The sequence below is a fragment of the Balearica regulorum genome, chromosome 4 (assembly GCF_011004875.1).
Source record: "Balearica regulorum gibbericeps isolate bBalReg1 chromosome 4, bBalReg1.pri, whole genome shotgun sequence".
NCBI classification, from domain to species: Eukaryota; Metazoa; Chordata; class Aves; order Gruiformes; family Gruidae; genus Balearica; species Balearica regulorum.
In genome coordinates, this window is record NC_046187.1 from 33,369,075 (window position 1) to 33,385,078 (window position 16,004).

A 16,004-nucleotide genomic window follows, 5' to 3' on the forward strand; every position below is an offset into this window, starting at 1 on the left:
AGTGTTTGCAAAGGTACATTAATATTCAGCAATAGGATAATTCTGCAATTAAACAATTGTATGATAATTACTAATTTGTGAGTTTAGTGCTGAAGAGTTTAATATTAATGAGGTTGTAACAATCTAGTTACATTAATGAGTGTTTGCTAATGGAAAAACATTTCTCTATTGTGGAAGTTTTTAAAAAATGCAGAATAGACTATTACAAATAAAATATTACAAGTTTCCAACTATAAAAAAATATTTTGATCTGTTACAGACATTATCTTTCAGTCATACATTCAACAACACACAGCTTCTTAAAACAATTTTGTTTCTAATGAAAGCTGAAGAATGGCAAAACAGGTTGACAGCTTTGATTGAGTACTTAGCTAGGACCAAAATGACAAAATGTTGGATGGCACCTGCTTATTTTAAGCCAGCCAGGCAAACATGAAGCAAGTTAGAGCAGTGTTTCTCAGATATTTATTTTTCAATTTATCTGATAAGAAGGAAGGACCTGCGTACCTCAGTAGCAATTAAGGGAAAATTAGAAATAATCCTACATGATAGTATCAGTCTCATCTTTTTCAGTTTTATACCACAGCCCTTAGTCTAATCACCGAATGTCAATAGAAGAATAGAGGATGACAAGTGTCATCATCATCAGGGCCTCCATATTGGCTTTAAAGAGGCTTAAGTCTCGACATGAACCAGCATTTTCTTGTATTTCACACTCATGCTTGCAAGAATCTATTTTGCTAGGCCTTTAGGGGTCCTGCACTCCAATTACACATACTTACTTAAATAACTATAGTTTCTGAGCTGACAACTCCTGAGTAATCAAGGAGATACCTATACTGTTTAGACAGATTAAAAAATTGAGCTGCAGAACTATTCTTTTTTTCTGACTTCCAGAAACAGTTTCATGTTATTCCTACCTTGCTACTACAAAGCAATCTGGTGTTTTTAGTGTCAATGACAGACCTCTTGCTAAACTCTTTGATGTTGAGTTTTATTAGCAATATAGCCCAACAACAGAGGCTTTATCCTATTTTTTTCTCCTCCTTATTACTTTGTATATACATATGCACATTCACTAGGTTCAGAACTTCTTCCCATATTCACCAAGTATAATCATAGGATTTCATAATTTGAAAGAAAAAGATTCATGTGAATAAAAAATACAAAGTTTATAATGTGATGGCATAACAGTAACCAAATTTCTTCTGTTTTAGTTACATTAGTGAAAACCAAATGTCTGCCAAATGTCTGGAGCTCCCAGTGAGGTCTGGTCTGATGAAGGTTAGTGGCATTTTTGCAAAATACTGCTGGCAAAATCCTGAGTTGCACGGACAGTTTCTCACAGAAAACTCGCACCTCGCATCAGAACTTTGTGCTAGCCAGTTGCTGAGTGAGATCTGTACACAACAGTTCTCAGCTGAAAACTGAAGCAACTCAGATTTTCCCTAAGGCATGATTTTCAAACTTTTTTAGACTTCCCTCACAGCTTCTTTTCTGTAACATTTTATGTCACCATAGTCTCTCCTACTCTTCCCCCACACATACACATTGCAACTCCTGTAGCCTGCCCCAAGCCTCTGCCTTCCTCAGACTGCAGCTACTTATACAATGTTTATTCCTTTACCCAGAAAGGAATTGCACTTTTTCCTCATGGAGAAACAGCCCGTTCAGTCCAAATCTTACAGCTGCTTTTTGCAACTTCATTAGCTCAAAGGAAATGCCACATTCTTCAAGGGGCTGCTGAGCAGAAAGCTTTAGGAGTGTGGAAAGCATGAAAGGCAGAGAAAAGTCTGGCTAGAATTTTCTGGGGTTTTACACCTTGGGAGGAGGCATGGGCTATTCCTTCTCTCTCCAAAAAGGGCCTCGCTCCAATTAACATGGGGTTTTGTTGTTTCCAAGAATTAGTAGGGCAAAAAGGACTCCAGACACACTCACCTGTACTTTCTATACTCTTTCTGGTTGTTCCCATTGACTAAGTAAATTGTCTTTATGGACAAATCTCCCAAATGCTTATCTGAGGTTAACTTTATCAGTTCGGGAACTGCTTCACGGAAAGAAATCTTTTATATCCACTGTGAACTCCCCTCCTCTCAATGCTGTCTGAATGCCAGAAGTTGTTTAAAGGATCTCTACAGTGTTCAATTCCCGATCAGTAAGAGTTCAATGGTCTGGAAAATAAGGAAGAGAGTGTCAGAATCAGTTTCTGGGATGCTTTCACAAAAGCTGTGTGTTCAGCACCGTGCTGGAGCCAGGAACAACCTATCAGTCCTGAAGCAGCTCTCTCAGAAACAACTTGATTCCACAAAACTTTCAGGGTTGTAACAGCCATTATATTCTGAAAATCTATGGATTTGGTTATGCCTCGAATTTATATCTGGACAACAATTTCAGACTTCCTTTGAGTTGAAAGAAAACAAGTGAGATGTTCTGATTTAACTGAAAATATAATTAAAACACAGTTTTTGATCTAGAATTCAGCTATGAACTACAGTACACTCCTCTTTTTCCCAGATTGGAGAGGTGCATGTAAAGGAGGTACGTTTGAGTTACTCTCTTCTCTGTGTTTCATCTGTGCAGCAACATACGGAATTTTCTACTGTAGATAGCTCTGGTGTACACAATTATTATTGGCAAAGCAATGATTTAAGATTGAGACAGCAATGCAAAAATTTGCAAAAGGAAAATGTAAAATATGCAGATAAAACCTTGGTCCCATCTCACAGAATTAGAGGAAATACAACCTTCCAAAGGGATTAATATGTGTTAATCGTCTAGTCCCAGGGCAAGACATTAGAAACATATCAAAAGGAAAACAAATATTGAGAATTTCTGGAGTAAATTGTCTCTTGTTTTACTCTGATGCTTACACTGGCTGAGTGTTGATATACTGCTGCAGCACTAAGACTCATCCTTTTTGGATTAGCACTAAAGAAAATGCATTAGTTTGACAGTTGTAGTAAATGAGCCTTGAGCTTTTTTTTTTTTTTATTCATGGCTGGTTAGGTGTGCAGGTCACGTTCCAGCCTCATTAGTGAATGGTGGCAACTTAAGTCTGGTTATTAATTCTCCAGCTTGCAAGTTGTTAGCAACTGAAGCCAAATAATATTGACATAATGTTGGCAGAACCAGAGATTTCTGAGTCTAGCAGAACTTTTATTTTTGTTTCTTGATGAAAAATGTCTTGTTGAAAAAAAAAGTAACTGTTTAGCACTAAACAGGTTCACATGTGCTAACATTACACCTGCTGTATTAACAACTGGAAAAGTGACATGCTTGAATGTTTCCATTCTGATTCTTTTTTTGGTATTTAGTCTGATTTTTCCATGGAGAGTTTCAAAACAGGTTTAGTGAACAAAAACACTTAAATTACACTTCCTGTTCTCCCCAGGTAGTGAATTTTTTGCCTGAGTGCAATAGTTCTTGCTGTCTTAAAATACCAGTATCTTGTATTTGCAAGATGCAATCTCCATCTTATTTACTCTGAAATATCTTAGTTTTCTACTAGTAGAAGTATCCTATTCATTCTGCATCATTACCACATGAAAACTTTCAGGGGACAACTATAAATTTTCATGATTTACTAATATATGACAAAAATTATATTCAAAGGGGGCATGAGAAATGGAAAATCATCACTGTTAAGATATTTGTAATGTGTCCATGATCACAATACCCTGGCATGTTAATGAAATTAACTGAAGCCTAATTCAATTCATACACTTTATTCATCCTTCTAATTACAACAGCACAACTTTTATTTGTGTCACACATTTGCATATGTTTGTGTATACATGATCATTCCTGTTTCTGTCAGTAATGAAGACACAATTCATAGAAATAAGCTAAGATAGACTTTTGGCCCTAGTAATATAATTAAAGCCCAGAACTAGATAAAGTAAAACATTATGTTGCATGACAGGACAGCATCTGTTCTCTCCTGTAATTACTACTAAAATGTAAAGGGAATTTTGTATGTCATTTTCCAGTCTCCTCATTATTTTATGAATGCCATTCATACATCTTTTTTTTTTTTTTTTAATCCTAAAACTTGACCTCCCCTTTCCCAAACTCCTGTAAAATTAGCATTGCAGCTTACCTTTCAATTTAAAATTAAATTCTTGGAAAATCCAGTGAAATGAATCTCAGGCTATTCACGGTTACACATATTGCTTTTCTTGCTGTGACTGTACTCTGAACTGTTGAGCTGAAGGAATATTGAAATGTCAGCATGCTTCTTGCCTATAAATAAAGAACAGGCATGTAAAGTGAGTGGTGTCAAGAGGGGAATGACAAATCATGTCCACATATAACCTTATATTTCTTGTGTATATCCCCCATACAGCTCTATCCAATATTGACATGTAATTTCTGCAGTGTAATCCAAATCACGTTCAAAGGATGGACAATTTTTATTACCATTCATCCTTGTCAGGATCACTTGAGCAGCATGTGTAACTGAACTCTTCAAGAGGCAATCTTTTCCTGTGCAAAGTGATATCAGAATACAAACAGTGAGCCAAGAAATAGGAAAACCAGAAGTTCACAGCACTCCTGAGGAAAAAACAAACAAACAAGAATGGATTCTTCTGAAACAAGTAAAAATGTTTAAAAATTATGCCAATTGGACTTATTTTTTTTATTTGTCTAATGTCTTATTTCCAGAGTCCTGTAATGTGAATCTTTTCATATTGAAAATGTTCATTGAAAGGCCTCCCAGTTCTCATACTACCTCTGTCTTCAGTCACCCTAATACACACATGCTACTTGAAAGCTTATTTCAAACAGGAAATTCTTAGGCTACCAGAAGTATCACTTTTATTAAAGGGTAGTGAGGACAGGAGAAATGGTAAAATAAGAAACTCCCTAGAGGGACTATCTTGTAAGACTTTTCATTGGTGAAGGATTGTGACATGATCACTAATGAGGACAAGCAGTTTTAAGGAACAGAAACAGGGAGATGGAAGCAAGAGAGCAGAGAAGCAAGGGGTAGCAGTAGAAAAGGGAGGGTCAGGACAAACTTGCTATACATTCCAGTTTATTTCTGGCTTCCAACAAAGGCCCAAACACCCCCCAGTCATTAATAACTTAATCCCAGAAATAAAAAGACTGAAAGGACACACTGAGATGTTTGTTATTTCACAGAAATTCTGGCCTTACATTTGATATCACAGTTCTCATGTTTGTGCCGTCAACTACACATTTGACGAATTCCTCATTTTTCTCCCAGTTACATTACTATTGTTGGCTACAATAAAAAGATATGTTTATGTATTTATTCTAACAAATATTCTAGTGCATTTATGATGAGCCCATATGGTCCACACTGATCCAGAGTCTGATCACAAGGAAGTTTTGCGTACATTTCACCACAGCCTCCAGTTCTGTGTCTTCTGCGTTTCTCCTGTTATTTTTGGGAGCAAATTCAGTGATGAACTGGAACAGGGATGACAGAGCTGTATCAGCACAGCTTTTCCTAGCAAGTGAGCCAAATAGAAATTAATTAGGGCATCTCAATAAAAGCAAAGTAGTTCTTGTGCACTTTAAATGTCTTCACATGTGCTCTGCCTACTTTATGCTCGTTAAGATCATTGGAGTGTTCTGCAATTGGTGGAGTACCTTGTTGGTGGCGGTGTAAAGGTATAAAGAGTAAAAAGGCTATTTATTCAAAGGCCTCTTGCAAAACACAGCTGTGGTGAGTTGACCCTGGCTGAGGGCCAGGTGCCCACCAGAGCTGCTCTATCACTCCCCTCCTTCACTAGACAGGGGAGAAAAGGTACAATGAAAAAAAACTTATGGGTCGAGATAAGGACAGGGAGAGATCATTCTCTAATTATCATCACAAGCAAAACAGACCGAACTTAGAGAGGGAATTCATCTTATTCATTACCAAGCAAAACAGAGTAGAGGAATGAGAAATAAAACCAAATCTTAAAACACCTCCCTCCACCCCTCCCATCTTCCCGGGCTCAACTTCACTCCCGGCTTCAACCTCCGCCCCCCCCCAAGCGGCACAGGGGGACGGGGAGTGGGGGTTACGGTCAGTTCCTCACACGGTGTTTCTGCCGCTTCTTCATCCTCAGGGGGAGGACTCCTCTCATCGTTCCCCTGCTCCAGCATGGGGTCCCTCTCACGGGAGACAGTCCTTCACGACCTTCTCCAACGTGAGTCTCCTCCACGGGGTGCAGACCTTCAGGAGCAAACTGCTCCAGTGTGGGTCCCCCACGGGGTCACAAGTCCTGCCAGCAACCCTGCTCTGGCATGGGCTCCTCTCTCCACGGATCCACAGGTCCTGCCAGGAGCTTGCTCCAGCATGGGCTTCCCACGGGGCCACAGCCTCCTTCAGGTGTCTCCACCTGCTCGGGTGTGGGGTCCTCCATGGGCTGCAGGTGGAATCTCTACACCCCCTCATCCTCCCTCCATGGGCTGCAGGGGGACAGCCTGCTTCACCATGGTCTTCACCACGGGCTGCAGGGGGATCTCTGCTCCGGCGCCTGGAGCACCTCCTGCCCCTCCTTCTGCACTGACCTTGGTGTCTGCAGATGTTCTTACATCTTCTCACTCCTCTCTCTGGCTGCAAAAGCGCTCTCTAACTGTTTTTTTTCTCTTTCTTAAATATGTTATCACAGAGGCGCTGATTGGCTTGGCCTTGGCCAGCAGTGGGTCCGTCTTGGAGCTGGCTGGCATTGGCTCTATCAGACACAGGGGAAGCTTCTAGCAGCTTCTCACAGAAGCCACCCCTGTAGCCCCCCCACTACCAAAACCTTGCCACGCAAAACCAACACAACAGCAAATAGGAGCTGTCAGAGCCAGAACTTCAGCACCAGCTGGAAGCCAGTTTAGATCGCTGAGCAACCTGGAATCAGAGGAGTACAAAGATGATTTAAAGCTAGTCTTGCTTATCCTCTCCTAAGGCTGTTAATTCAGTTCTCCTACATCTAGACATGCAGTGTAAAAATTCTTCTGTAGTCTTTCGGCTGCTGCATTGTTCACTTAATTTGGCAGGCTCCCTTCTACATCAGGACTGGGTTTCCTCATTTAAAAAACTAGCAGAAATATGAATGCTTTCCCTGTGTTGTAATCTGGCAGCAAGGACGGAACAGGAGCTTCGCACAGGTATTTCTGTATGCCTATTTTAATCTGTATCAGTAGATGAGGACATATACTCCAAAGAATTACAATCAAAACAATGGAGTCATTCCTCCAGCTTCAACTGGTTTTGGATCAGGCATCTAAGTCCTCACATTATCCACAAAACACGTACAGTGTTGAAGCAATAAATGGAAGAACTATGAATTTTCCAGACCTGCAGATTGATTTGATGAGATCACATTTATGGGGCAATAATGCCATTCCATTGCAGTCCTTTGCCTCTCTTCTAACAATCAACAGCGCTCCCAATTTCTGCCAGCTGTGGGAAATTCTGAGATGTGAATATTTATCCATTAGGATGTGAACAGAAAATATTAAAGAGTGACGTTTCAAAAAGCTATGTTTTGAAGAGAAAGAAAAGAACACCCACATAATTTCACGGCAATTTGTTAAATATAAGACCAAAGGGAAATCAAGCCTGGAGCTGGTTCTGTGGAAGTGGCTAGCTTTTTGAGCCTTAGATTTAATATACTGTTCATGGAATTTATCACATTCAGTTCTTTTATGACAGACAGTATAACTTCATGTTTGTGTGTGATTGAGAGCTATACCAAAATGTGTTCCTGAAGTGTTCCATTGTATTGAACAATTTTTCTCTTTACACTTCAGTAAATTTACTACTGTGTGTTTAGTGTCCACAAAATATCTTTTATAAATAACAGTATTGGAGATTCACCAGTGCCTGAAGGTTGTACTGGATTCCATGAATATTCAGGATAAGAATTTTGCAGTCAAGCTAACAGGAAAAGAAATGGTAGCTTAATAGACATAACATGAAAAGAAATAGTACAAACAGTACAATAATTAAACAAAGCAGGAAAATCAAGACAGGAGATTATTTCAATGCAAAACTTGATCTGAGGTGAGAGAGGGCAGAGCACTGGACAGCCAAAGGGGCTACTAACTTTGGTATCTCTTAAGTTCTTGTTCTTAATTGGATCTGACCCTGACCTCCACTGTTTCGCAGGGGTGGTAGTGGGTATCCTGCTCCTCCTAATCTGCTCATCCCTACTAAAACAGAATAATACTGAGGAATAAGTGCCGTGAGGAACTATGTCTAGTGAAATACAGTGCTAAAGTGCGCTAGAGTACCTGGGCTAAAGAATTTATTAGCATGATTATATTGACTATGATTCTATGACACAAAGAGCTTCCAACTCAGATTGGGCCCTTTTGTGTTGGGTACTGTATAGATGCACTGTTCCTACACTGAAAAGCTTACTGTCAAAAGAAATATAGAAAAAAAAAACCCCACAAAACAAAGCAACACGACTAAAAAAAAAGACGAAGGAAATACAATGCATGTAGAAACTGAAATACAGAAAAATGAAATGGCAGTTCACCAGGGATGGCAGAAGCAGATAATTAACTCTGCCTCTTTAGGGCTCTAGCCTTGCTAGTTCAATGATGCTAGCAGGGTCTTTAGTGGCAAGGGACAGGAAAACTGGGAAAACTACATTTGGGTCATCTAGACATTTTCTGGTTTGGCACAGCAGGATTCTAGATATAACCAAATCACCTAGGCACTATGATAAAATAAATACACAGAATCTGTTTGACTGACTGATTTCTAGTAAACAGAACAAGAGGAAAGGAAGATAAGGTAAAAGCAGTTAATTATATTTCCATGTCTTGACACTAAGGTTGATTTGGTTTTATAGGTCTTTTCCCCTTGTGAATAATCTAGATGCACAAGGAAGAAAAGGTCACTTTCTCAGGATTAGGATCACACAGTAGTATTAAGACGTTTTTACATTTCTGAAACATTGAGGGCATGTTTTAAAAAACATAACAGTTTTGGACACCTACTGTCTCAGAAGCAGAGCCAGACCAGACAGTTGAAAAGTGCAACTAAATACAGGCCTGTTACATGATGCCATTGTAAAACAAAGAAACAGTGGCATTTTGAGAATTGCCATGGATCATATTTGGAATCTAGCAGCATAAATAATCTTCTATATTGGCTTTCTATGGCCCTGTTGTTGCCCCATTACAGCCATATCTGGAATACAGTGCACTGGCATTTCCAACCATTTAAGAAGAATGCAGGAGAAAAATAATGGTAAACAGCAACAAAATTATGCAAAAGTTTCAGGGAAAAAAATACTACACTGTACCAGATGTAAATTTTTAGTATCTCCACGTGAAGGAAATAATTCGGTTGATTTCAGCAGCTCAAAAACTGTGTTGACTGTTACAGGATTTGGTTTGGTTTGCAGTTCAATTCACCATCTTAAATCAACAGTTAAATTAATTGTTGCAAACTACAGCTAACCTAGCTTTTGCTAGCTGTATGCTTCTGCATACATAGTTTGCTTGTACAGATACCTGACACAGTGCCACCCAACAGAAAATTTCTTGATCTTTTCTACTGCTTTAAATCTCACTCTTTAGCCTTGCTGGTAGACTTGAGTGTTTCAGCTGCATGTGTTAGGTGTCAAAGACTGCTGCACTGCAGCACTTGCTAGGTTTCTACACTGCACAGATCAGTATTCTAGGGACCTTGGTGCTTCTGCTACAACAAATAAGCTACAGAGGAGAATCTTGCGCTGCCTGCATCAAGCTTCAGGCAGCCTCGCTTTCTTTTGCATTCCAGCCTCTAGCTATTTTGTCAGCATCCCTGTTCTTTAAAAGTACTTTTATTATATTTCAATATTGTCACTTGCAACTTCAGCGCATTGTTTTAAGCCGCACCTCTTATGTTGCTCTTGCTTGCACTGACTGCTGTAGAAATGCTTTGGAAAATTAGGTCATTTTGATCTCCTTTTATACTGGTTTAGTTCCCATACCTAAGCTGTTTCTCATCCAACTTTTTTCTGTAAGAAAAAGTTCCTGCTTTATATTGTTTTATGATCTCCCCTTCTTTCTCAATCTCCTGCTCATAGTAAATTTTACTTGTAATATTCCTAAATGGGGGGATATAATTGGGACATTCAGAGCCTCCTAATATATATATTACAGTCTGGTTTATTAGGGTTTGTTAGAGCATAGGCACTGTTACCTCCTTGGCAGAACTAATTAGCACTTTTAACATCAGGTTCTGTTTAGAAACCAAAGATGCCTTATAGCTGAACATCCTGGAAAATGCTATTCTAAGAAGTTTTGTCCCTTGTTAGAATATTAATCTACATTAACACAAAATATTAAAATGCTGTAAAGATTCTCTGGAACAGTGTTACTAACATGGCCAAAGGTCAGCACCTGTTTTAGTTTGAATCAATGATAACTGTACGATGGATTTTTATTTTAGTAAGAGCAAGCTGTTTAATTTTTAACAATCCTCCTTCCCCTCTGCCCTTCAGCAAACCCAGAAGTGCATACAGGAGAATATTCAAAGGAAAACACATATTAAAAATTTTGAGCTTGTTTTCAAGCTACTGGGCTTCTCTGGCCAATAAGACCTCTTTTATTCACCTACATAAATGAATATCTTTGGTTTGGACTTTAATTTTTCTGATTGCTTTCAAATGGTAGGTATCATTTATATAGAAGACTTATCATTTTGAAGCCCTTACAATATTTTATGTAGTCACTGGCAAGATATCAACCAGGGACTATTTTCTTTAGAAGTTAACATCTTCAAGAAATTAGATCTCCGTCAACGTTGGAGTTTTCCTCTTAGCTTGGGTGTGCTAAAAATGAGGGAAGGAATGCATCTCAAGCTTGCTCTTATTCCACTTTCTGAATGGAAACATGCAAAATTGCCCAAGGACAAGGAATAATACTATACATATATACGTGCCATTCCCAACCTCTTCAACATCAGCTGTGGCTGTGAAAGGTCTTGAAACTGTAGAACTGGAGCAGAAGTGCTTACAGGCAGACAAATTTACAGCTTGCTCACTGTACTCCAGAAGGCAGATCTGCTAAATTTCAATCCTCTCCATTTTCAGAAGCAGATGTGGAAATAGTGACTTATATAATAACTTGATAGGCAGAGTATTCTAACCTTGCATAAGTGAAAAAATTATTAATAAAAGTTTAGATGGAAACTTTTTGCACCTTTAACCCATTTGTAAACCACTCCGTAATGCTACATATAGGCGTCTACATTTAAAACACACTTTTAATCACTTCTATGACTTAGTTATTGAACAGATTCAAACCCATCAAAACTTCATACTTATGAAGGATGCTAGACATGTTTCAGTCTAAACATCTACTCGATTTCCTAGCCAGGCTATTTTGAAAGCATATCCTTTTGCTTACTGGCATAAAAGACTGAATATTGTCTCATTTGAAAATCCAATTCAAAATAGCATTATTTTAAGGAATTCTACCCCTAGACAGCCAGGGCAAGTTGCATATACGTGTTAGGGTACTACAGTACACACAGTGTTAATGATCAAAAAGATAGTCTGTAATGTACATAAGATATCAGTCTGGTAGGTGCCTACAGGTGATATGGTAGTCTTTTCCCTTGTCCTCTGTAAGGTAATCATACTCTCGCTGTACAACATGAAGTCCTGATGTTCTAGCATACATTCCAGAATGCCGTTCTACAGAGTACACCTTCAATACAGTTTACTTCAGTGGAACTAAAACTGTAGTTTATGCATATGGCCATAGAGCGGCAGCCTAGTAACAAAAAAAAAACAACAAATGTACTTGATGTTCCAAGAAGTGGGTATTTCCTAATGGTTTAACATTGCAACAGGGTTTCTAAACACTAGAAACAAAAATGAATGAGGCATGACTATTCCCTGGAGAGAGAAAAAAAAAAATAATCTGTCACCAAAATTCAGGAATAAAAGAAAACTCCTTGACACCAATTTAGCATTAAGAAGTAGGCATTTCCTTTTATCGCAGCGCTGGATGTCAGGAGGATAGTTCCTCAAATCAGGCACACCTAAGGCTGGTTCTCTTGTCATATTTATACACAAATGTTACAAAGATTACAAAGTGGTACACTCCCCGTTACAATAATTGGTTCATATTTCTTCACCTAGTATGCAAACTAGAACGCATACTCAGTTCCTTTCTCCACCTCTATCTTTTGAGTAGGTGGTATAATTTGGGTAGGGAGCTTATGGGTCGGTGGTCATGGGGACCCTGGCCCAAATTACCTTTCCCCTAGTTTCTCAATACTTCGGTGCTGGTAATTGTTCACTATATGCCTCAGGAAGATAAGGATGCTCCTGGAGGCAATTAATGTCCTCCCTTTCTGAAAAGTACGTACATAAGGACCTTGAAGTGTCTTGTAGCTCCTCCTTTTTATCATGATGTGTAGCAGGTGCTCATTCTAAGAATTGTTAGCCTTCTACCTAAAGTAACAATGAATAGTTTCTTATCACATATAAGTAGGCCTTTGTTACAGGCCTATCTTTTTTGCTACATGGCCTTGATAAAAGCTGAATACTAAGGGAAGGGAGAGGAAAGAGGCTGAAAATTAGATGGCAAAGGGGGTCAGGTTACGTGCCCGCATAAGCAAAGCTGATCAAAGAATAAGAAACGAAGGACTTGATTTATGTATTAAAAATCAAATGCTTTTTCTTCCTTTTGATACAGGCAGTTAGTACTTCCATCATCTATGGAAGCTAGTGGACAGGATTACATTAATACAAGCTAATTTTTAGTTAAGTGGTTTCACAGACTTTTCATTGATAAAAAATATGGCTCAAACAGCCTCTGAATGTTCAACCAGTATTGCAAATACAAAATGTCAAAGAACAGTATATCACTGTTTTGTTGTTTGCCATAGAGGTTTATGTGCGAAATAAGAACAATTAGATCTCTCTGCAATAAACTTTATTTTTATGTGGAATTAAGTGGGTTTAGCAGTTTCAAGTACACTTGAAACAGTATGTAAAATATCACTGAGGCTGAGCTTTCTTTGCATTTATGTAAATGAAAATCAGGATTAACTCCATTAATGCTGGTGGAGTTTTAAGAGCATGAAATTAGTATGAAAAAAGCATTAGCCACAGTAACTTTTAAAGAAGTTAGTTCCCAATGCTACTAAATTATATAGCTCATTATCCTTAAAACCAGAATTATTTTATATGAACCATTTATAGTTTTACTTCAAATAGCTGCAGTTATCAAATTTAGTTATTACACAATATATATCTTCATGCTGCAATTCCTGATTTCTGTATCTGTGATGTCCACACATTACTGATGTTCTTTGCAGACCAGAAGTAATACAATATTGAGAAAAGTGGAGAGATAAATGCCAGCCAATTAGTAATCAAATATAGGCTGCACTATACTTTCATCTGAACAACTTTCACTGCAGCAAGCCTGAAAATTACCTATCAGACTGATATATAATTTAAAAACTGAAAAGCACCCTCACACAAAGTTGAAGAAGCCTTTGCTGGCATACTCATATTCCTTCAAAATTACTACATATCCCTTTTACCCACAGATATCCATGTGACTTACATGGCTGACATTCAGTGCTTAAAGTAGAGAGAACTGGTAAATATAATTCTTCCCAGAGCTGTAACAATTACTCTAAATACTCCATATTCTGCTTCTTTCTCTTCTGCACCTGCTACTTGCAATAAATTGATGTTTCTAAAGGATGAAAAAGAAAGTGGAAACCTCCGACCTTCTCAGCTTCCTCCTGGATATCAAAACAAAGTCAACATCTTCTTTCCTTCAACTTCTACCTCACTGCCATGTAGTCTGTTGATACTTTCATGTTTTTAATGTGAAAAGAGATGGAAGTCAAGTACTCCGTAATGGCTCACACAGATGAGTCTGTCCAGCCTAATATCCCATCTTCTGCAATAGCTAATAGTACATATTTACAGGAAGAGGATGAAAATAGGTTAATTAACCTCTCTTTCCAGCAATAAGCAGTTCAGAAACTTTCTGAGCCAAAGAAAGTGCCAGGAGTACGTTTTTCAATATCAATTTTAATCAATGGGACTTGTCCTCCATTTTAGTTGCTCCCCTTTGAATCCATTTTAACGGTTGCCTTGCAATCACTGTGTTGCAATGCCCAGTTACCTAGCAAGGCATTCTGACACCTCTTCCTAGGCTTCAGTTACTACCCCTCACACTACCACTACCTCCTGCTTACTCACTGTTTTAAACCTGCAACCAGATCACTTCATTGACAGCCCTCTAGTGCTTATGTAATGAGAATAATGATGCCACAGACTCTGCTGACTAAAATTAAGGTAATAAGCATTGAAAGGCCCTGACAGCTGCCTTTCCTAGGAAGCCAGGCATTGCAACTGGCTGTATTGCTGGGCCTAGGAAGCTATTTAGGATCAGTGGTACAAAATCCAATTAGTTGTAACTTACTAGCAGTGCCTTCAGGTGGGGATAGATACTAGGGCCAGTACTGTTTAACACCTTTAATACAGACCTGGATGATGGGATGGATTGCATGCACAGCAAGTTTGTGAGTGATACCAAACAGGAGGGCATGGCCGTTATACTGGAGGGCTGGGCTGCTATTCAGAAGGACCTCTGCATCCTGGAACCTCATAAAGTTTAACAAGGGCAAACGCAATGTCCTGATATGGAATAACTTCATGCAACAGGGCAGGCTGGCAACCAGCTAAGTAGAAAGCAGCTCTGCAGAAAAGCATCTGGAGGTTTTGTTGGACAAGTTGAACGTGAGTCAGCAGCGTGCCCTTGACTTTTACTGAAGGTGCAGAGTGATAAGGCAAGAGGCAGTGGGCGCAAGTTAGAACACAGAAGATTCCTGCTAGGTATCAGGAACAACTTTACCATGAGGGCAGTCAAATACTGGAACAAGGGCCCAGAAAGGCTGTGGAATCTCCATCCTTGGAAACTTTGAAGTTGGACTGGAAAAGGCCCTAAGCAACCTGATTTATTTGGCCATGCTTTGAGCCTAGGTGGCCTCCAGAGACCTCTTCCAACCTGAATGATTCTGTGTTTCTCTGAGTGTCTGATTGCTACGATTAGAGCCAAAGAGGTGTCTGCACAAGAACCAGAAGGTGGCAAGGAACTAGTTACCTTCCCAGAAGTGAGCAATTTCTGCCAAAAGAAGCCCTCTTTTGAGTTTCAGGCTCCAGCTAGGAACAGATTAACTACCATTAATTCTTTTCTTAAGTGCTTAGGACTCACTACAGAAATAGTTTCATAGAAATCTGATTTCGCCAAATTAAACAACCATGCACTATACAACTATAGCACTTCAGCAGCACAATCATCTTCAGAAGAAGTCTGTAAACTTCAGTTTTGTTTTCCTTCCAATTTTAATATTTATTTATCAGCATGTATTTCTGGCTATGGTTGCAAACCCAATAAGCAGCTTCCATTTGTTTCTGGATTCCAAAAAAGGAAGTGAACATTCTGGTTCATTCTGCCACTTTTTTCCTACAGCTGTATACTACTTTCCCAGATTATTTTCATGGAATTGGCAAGTTACATGTGTCTGGCTGATTAAGAATTTATTTTGCATCTTTTTAAAAATTGTAACAGAGCATTCATTAACTTATCAGGTAGGAATACCAGCACAGGAATACCTGCATAGGAATACCTACTTTGTGACTGTTCTCCCAAGTTTATGGAGACATTCATGGAGTTTGAATCCTGAGGCATTATTAGATCACCTTGTCTTACTTTCAGTACATCACAACTATCCAATATGTTTATTGCTTAGTTTATCAAAAAAAGACTGGGAGGTGCCTTGACTACAGCATGTAAGGTCATATGTGTATTATCTAATCCCACTCACACACAAATGCACACAAAGAATTATGTGTATATTCATAAATATAGATAGTATTGGGTTTGCATGGCAAGGTTTTGGTAGCAGGAGAACTACAGGGGTGGCTTCTGTAAGAAGCAGCTAGAAGCTTCTCCCATGTCCGATGGAGCCAATGCCAGCCGGACCTGCCACTGGCCAAGGCCAAGCCCATCAG

At 39.0% G+C, this 16,004-nt stretch overlaps 1 protein-coding gene and 1 long non-coding RNA gene across 2 annotated transcripts in view; both read right to left on the reverse strand.

The window, feature by feature from the left end:
* LOC104636651 (ribonuclease CL2) overlaps positions 1 to 16,004 on the reverse strand; it is a 222,871-nt gene that overhangs the window by 103,413 nt on the left and 103,454 nt on the right. The window lies entirely within an intron of this gene.
* On the reverse strand, positions 1,844 to 4,483 carry LOC142601717 (uncharacterized). The gene is made up of 3 exons (XR_012835288.1): positions 4,420 to 4,483; positions 4,100 to 4,242; positions 1,844 to 2,171 (listed from the first exon to the last, which is right to left on the reverse strand). It is a non-coding gene; the product is annotated as an uncharacterized LOC142601717 (long non-coding RNA).